This window comes from Notamacropus eugenii, chromosome 6 (genome assembly GCF_028372415.1).
Source record: "Notamacropus eugenii isolate mMacEug1 chromosome 6, mMacEug1.pri_v2, whole genome shotgun sequence".
Lineage (NCBI taxonomy): Eukaryota > Metazoa > Chordata > Mammalia > Diprotodontia > Macropodidae > Notamacropus > Notamacropus eugenii.
In genome coordinates, this window is record NC_092877.1 from 279,175,758 (window position 1) to 279,182,363 (window position 6,606).

At 33.0% G+C, this 6,606-nt stretch overlaps 1 pseudogene; it reads left to right on the forward strand.

Annotated features, from left to right (window-relative positions):
• Positions 1-799: 799 nt before the first annotated feature.
• LOC140511400 (histone H3.3A-like) lies at positions 800-1,201 on the forward strand (annotated as a pseudogene).
• Positions 1,202-6,606: the final 5,405 nt, after the last annotated feature.

A 6,606-nucleotide genomic window follows, 5' to 3' on the forward strand; every position in this document is an offset into this window, starting at 1 on the left:
TCCTAAAATGGCTAACCAGGGTGTGGCCACTGCACATGCTACAGTTTCTTGGAATAACAGGTGAGAGTTGGTAAATCAGGTGGACCTCAAAAGTGCCAAGCAACCCTGAAAAATGTGAGAGGTAGTAGTCTTCCTTGAATACACTCTGAACCTCAATCCAATGTGAAAATTATCACATTAACATCCCTAACATATATCCAACATGAACTATTGTCAGATTAACATTCCTCACAAGAAGACTCAATCACATCACTTCAGACCTCAAAATAAAAAAGAAATAACTTTATATGGTGGCTTATTATCCACTAAGCCCATATCGTTTTGCCTAACATTCACTATACTTTTAACTGACCTGTCTCTTTAGTCTTATCTCACTTTATTTCTGCTCATTCATTAAATCCTTGTTAAAAACCAGCTTTCTTTGCTATTTTCTGAACTTACTTTTCCTATGTCAGTTCTATCTATTTGTCCTATCTATTCCAACGCTTGGAATGCAATTTCTCCAATATCTACCATTTGCCAATGATATTTATCTATACACTTATCCATGCATCTATCCATACATAACTCTATTGACACCTCTTTGAAAAGTCTTCTTTAATTCACTGCAAATGGAAGTGACCCTTTTCTCATATATTCATATGACACATTGTATACAATGCAAACAACCCAGTTTTAAAATCATATCATGTTCATAGTCATGTTAGCCTTTGTAGTTCTCTAGCACTAGGGCCACTTCCCATTCTCTGAGCTCAGGCCAAAAGAGAAGGGGAGTGTATAAAGAGAAGTTTTCAGGATCATGGCTTGTACCAAGCAAGCTGCCCATAAATCCACCTAGAGTAAAACCCCCAGGAAGTAGCTTGCTACAAAATCTGCTTGCAAGAGTGTGCCTTTTACCCAAGGGGTCAGGAAACTTCATCACTATAGGCTGGGTTTGGTGGCTCTCCATGAACTCAGACATTATCAGAAGTCCAAGCAACTTCTGATTCATAAACTTCTGTTCCAGCATCTGGTGCAAGAAATTGTTCAGGACTTCCAAATGGATCTGCACTGCCAGAGTGCAGCAACTGGTGCTTTGCAGGAAGCAAGTGAAGCCTATTTAGTTGATCTGTTTGAGGGCATCAACCTAGGCACTATTCATGCCAAACGTGTCACAATCATGCCAAAAGATATCCAGCTAGCACACCACATATGTGGATAATGTGCTTAAGATCCACTATGATGAGAAATATTCTTTATTCTTAAAACAGAAAATACTCTCTTCTTCCTGTAATTGGTAGTTCTGAACATAAGACATTTTTCCCATGGGGTCGAAAGTTACCTAAATATATACTTGGGAATGGAAAAATAGGGGATAGAATCATATATTGGCAAGCTTTTAAAAAATCATTTATGTGTGAATTTTGAATATATTATATCATAATATATTATATTATTATTATATATTATAATATATTACAAGGATGTAAGTTGATCTTCATACAATGTCAAAGATGATCTTCATACAATACTGTTATTACTGTGTACAATGTTCTCCTGGTTTTGGTCACTTCAATCAGCATCAGCTTATAGCCATCATACTTAAATGAAGCAAAAGGTGGAGCTCCATCCAGAAAGGACCAGCATGTACAAAAATATTTGTGGTTATAAAGACTTGGAAAATGAAATGATGCCCATTATTTGGGGAATGGCTAACAAGTTATGGTATATGGATGCAATGGAATATTATCATTCCATTAGAAATGATGAGTAGTCAGATTTCAGAAAAATACCTCGAAAGACTTACACGAGCTGGTGGTGATTAAAGTGACCAGAACCAGGAGAACATTGTACATAGCAAAAACAATATTGTATGAAGATCAACTTTGACAGCCTTAGCTCTTCTCAGCAATACAGTGACTCAAAACAATTCTTAAAGACTTTTAATAGAAAATACTATTCACATCCAGAGAAAGAACTTTGAAGTCTGAATGAAGATCAAAGTATACTATCCTCTTTTCTGTTGTTTTTTTCTTCTTTCTCATGATTTCCCCCTTTTTTTTCTGATTTTTCTTTCACAACATGATTAGTAGAAGTATGTTTAATATGATTTTACATGTATATTCTTTAAAAGATTGTATGCTATCTTGGGGATCAGGAAAATTTTTATAGCACAAAATCTTATAAAAGTGAATATTGAAAACTAAAAATAAATCAGTTTTAAAAATCAGATCATCTATATCTACATGCATTTCTAAGACTCTTACTAGATTAAAAGCTCAATGATGAAAGGAACTAGGACAGTATCCTATTTATATGCGTATTTTCTCCAGCTCTTAAAACTGTTATCAAGCTGAAGTCACTTATTAAATGTTTCCTCTGTAAATTAATGGAATTGAAATCAATTACTCTCTAATTTTAAATTTTATTTTTAAAATAATTACAAATTTATGTTATATTTTCCAGCAATTTATACTTTTAATTTTTTGGAATAGATTTGAGTTACCACTCACTATATATGAAATTTCACATTGTTGGGGAAATAAAAATAATAATTGTTATGATGATGATGATGATGATGATGATGATGATGATGATGATGATGATTTAAAACTATTGAATTCAGTGAAGCTGATAAATCTTTTCTCACAGTGTAAAATATTTGCTAATTTAACCTTTGTGAATAGCAAAATAAAATGAATGATGTACAAGTTGCCATTTAGTGCCAAAGAGTGGGGCAGCTGTGAGAAATAATGGCTTCAGAGTTACAATTAGTAGCTGAAAGGATCTATTCATTAAAAGGCAGATTAATGTTCATCAGAAGTATAAAAATTTTGAATTTGAAAAGATCAACTTACCACTTTCAGAAAAGTTTTGTAATATGATTAATTGTCAGAAGCCAGACCTCTGTCATAATTATTGTCTTCCAAAAGGACAGAATTTATCAATTTTGTGACCTTGTTGCCATCAATAGAAGTGACTAAGAAAATATTATGCTTCATTGATATATTTATAAAAAAACTCTTTCCCAAGAACAAATAGTGAAGCCAAAGAAATTATAAATCCCCAAGAAGAACTAAAACTAAACTAAGCAATAGAACTAGAGAATAGTTGGTTTCTTAGTTTTATTATTATTTTTTTAATTAATGATCCAACATATGGGACTTTGATTCCGTGTCCTGTTTGCTCTTCTTTATTTTGCTATTCTGGTAAAAATTAAACAGCTACTTATATTTTCAGGGACTGTTCAAACCTTCTTTTAAATTTAACTCTAAAAACCACAGCTCTACCTGTAATAGATAAGGCAATTAATTGCTTTCTCATATATTCCCCCACACACACATCATGGGACGCATATTACTTCCCTTTGAGTTACAATTATAAATTAACTGATAATATGGGATAAAACTAGAACTAAGTAACAAAGTGAGCATTGATTAATATAAAGCAGCATTAACAATGCAATAGTACTAGATTCCAAATGCTGATTTATTTTGAGTTGATGATATGTTGTAATTAACAATAAAAGTTAGAATGAATCATTTATCAAAGTTTAAAACTATAATAAATGGATGCCTTTGCAAATTATCTGAACAGGTAAATCAGTGACAGCTCAAATCACAAACTTAGTTAATGATTGAGTCAGAATGATAACTTTATTCTCATGATTTTTAGTTGTACTCTCTCCACTAATCCACACTGTCTAATCATCATCATCATCATCATCATCATCATCATCATCATCATCACCATCATTATAATTATTAGTAAAAATAATCATTCCAGATGTCATTTCACCTGTGCAAGGAATTTTTTATGAAGAAACTTCCTCCTACCAATGGAAATCAGTCAATGCTCTGCAAGTTATAGTTTTGATTTCACGGATTCACTAAAAGAATATGTCACTTGGACAGTGTCACAACACATATACGTATGTGTTAGAGGAAGGATTTGAGCTTGGGTCTTTCTGAGTCTTAAGTCAATTTCATATCCGATATGTCATACTTTCATATATATAATATCAAGTAATAGAAAAAGAAAAAAATGTGGAAGTAAAAACACTGACATCAACAATCTGAGTATTGGTTTCTTTCTGTTAAAGCGCACTGTCTATGATAGAAGCGGTGTGTTTGCGTGTGTGTGTGTGTGTGTGTGTGCGCGTGCTATGTATTGACATTGAAGGCAAAATGGTAAGCGTGTAGTAATGAAAAGTAATGCCTTGTGGTATTTCAAATTTTCTCTAAAATAAGAACTAATAATTATTTTGAAGAGAATTGGAAAAATGGATTTTGCAAATAAGTCCATCATATGAATGATTGAAAATAACACATAAAACAGGCAATGTTTCCTTTTTAGTCCTTATCTTTTTTTTTCCCTTTTTTGGAAACATCTTAAAAGAATAGCTTGCTTCTAGTTGAAATTAATTGTAATTGCCTTGACTCTACAAAACAATAGATGGTTAACAAAGCAGCTCACTAATTGTAGCTCACTAATTGTTTGCCATACTATACAACCATGTGGTTAGTCTTCACAGACATATTTCAAAGTACCCTGAATGTATACCTCAAAACCGTTCCTTGCTGAAATCCATTGACATCACATACTATAATGGAATTGATCACAGTGCATATGTGCAAAAGTAAAATTTATATATGTCTAAGCTCTCTTAAATGATGAAGTGTTAGCTAATTTTCATTCTCATAGGCTGCATTAGATTCATACATTAAGGATGTTTTCTCAAGTTAAATATATTACTCAGATTCATGTATAATTGCTTTACATTGAAAGTATTAACTGTGATAGCATTTCCTGATTCATATTTTTTTTTTCAGAATAAATCCTCTAACATGACAAGGTCATTTACAAAAGCAAGTATATTCTGGTTGTCAATTTCCTTGTTGTCCATTAATTAAAAATTCCTTTATGGTACAAACCTTGATGTAATATATACTAATCTGTCCCCAAGGAATAAACTTAATGAAAGCTTATGCCAATCTAATTCCAGTCACAAAGGCAGGGATGTCTGACAGTGGCTCAAAGTCAAAGGCATAACAAGAGGTTAAAGTATCAGGCATTCAGCAGGAGAGAAGGAGAACAAGTTTCTAAAAGAGATAACTCTAGATTTCTCTTAAGAAGGGAGAGTCAGATGCCCAAAGGGCTACAAAAATGTGCATACCCTTTGACCCAGCAATATCGCTACTAGGACTATATCCCCAAGAGATCATAAAAATGGGAAAGGGTCCCACATGTACAAAAATATTTATAGCAGCACTCTATGTAGTTGCCAAAAACTGGAAGTCAAGGGGATGTCCATCAATTGGGGAATGGCTGAATAAATTATGGTATATGAATGTAATGGAGTACTATTGTGCCATAAGAAATGATGAACAAGAAGACTTCAGAGAGGCCTGGAAGGACTTATATGACCTGATGCTGAGTGAAAGGAGCAGAACCAGGAGAACTTTATGCACAGCAACAACCACAGTGTGTGAGAGTTTCTTCTGGTAGACTTAGATTTTTGTAATAACACAAGAACTTCTTACCAAAAAAAAAAAAATCCCAATGGAGGATCTCAAGGCAAAATGCCTGCCACACTCAGAGAGAGAAATATGGAAGTCACTCACATATTGTAGCAGATCATGTTTGTGTATGTGTATGTGTTTGTGTATCATGTTCTGATTTGTTATACGATTTCTTTCATTTATCTTAGTCTGACTACATAGCATGACTATAGTGAAAATATACTCAATAGGAAAGTATATGTAGAATCTATACAGAATTGTATGCAGTCGTGGGGAGGGAGGGGGGTAGGGGGAGTAGGTGGGGAGGGATAAAATCGCAATTGTATGACAGTGATTGTTAAACATTACAAAATAAAAAAATAAATAAACCCCCCCCCCCAAAAAAAAGAAGGGAGAGTCAGAGTTGTTTGGGAATATATTAAAAATAAAGAAATTTGAGAGGGTAAAGCATCACTGGCCATGCCAATAAAGTGCATTTAACATCAGTCTAGATTAAATTCACGAAGACTGACTTTTTACAACAGGTGATTACTGTGAAGAGTTGGAATGAAAAGAAAAAGAATACCAAAAGAGGTTTGGAAAATATTTAGTCCAAAAAAAATTGAGATAAAGGTTTTTGTTGTTGTTTTTCTTTTTAATCCCATCCTCATTAATTCATCTGAGCTGAAATTTCTGCTTAGTCTGAATAGTACTATGGTCTTATTTGACATGCTGCATTATTATGTCATCAATTAAGATGTGATTATAACCATTCAGAAATAAGATAAGAAATAAGATAAGAAATAAGATAAATAAATAAGAAATAAGAAAATATTCAAAAAAAAAACCAGGACAGAATTTAGAGGGAAGGGTCAGTAAGGAAAGCCAATGAAACTTTCCAGGGTTAAAAATTGAAATCATAGATTTATTTACCACTGCCATTTTTGGTACAAATCCTTTTTATTATTTTTGGTAGATTTTCTTCAGTAATGTGAGATAATTAAAAGCCACAGATGTGTGTATGAGGAAATTCACATAGGTATGGGACCTTTGATATATCATTAAAGACTAGAAAAAAATACTTTCAATGAGAAATGCTCACAAAAATGTAGATTTCATTTAGCAA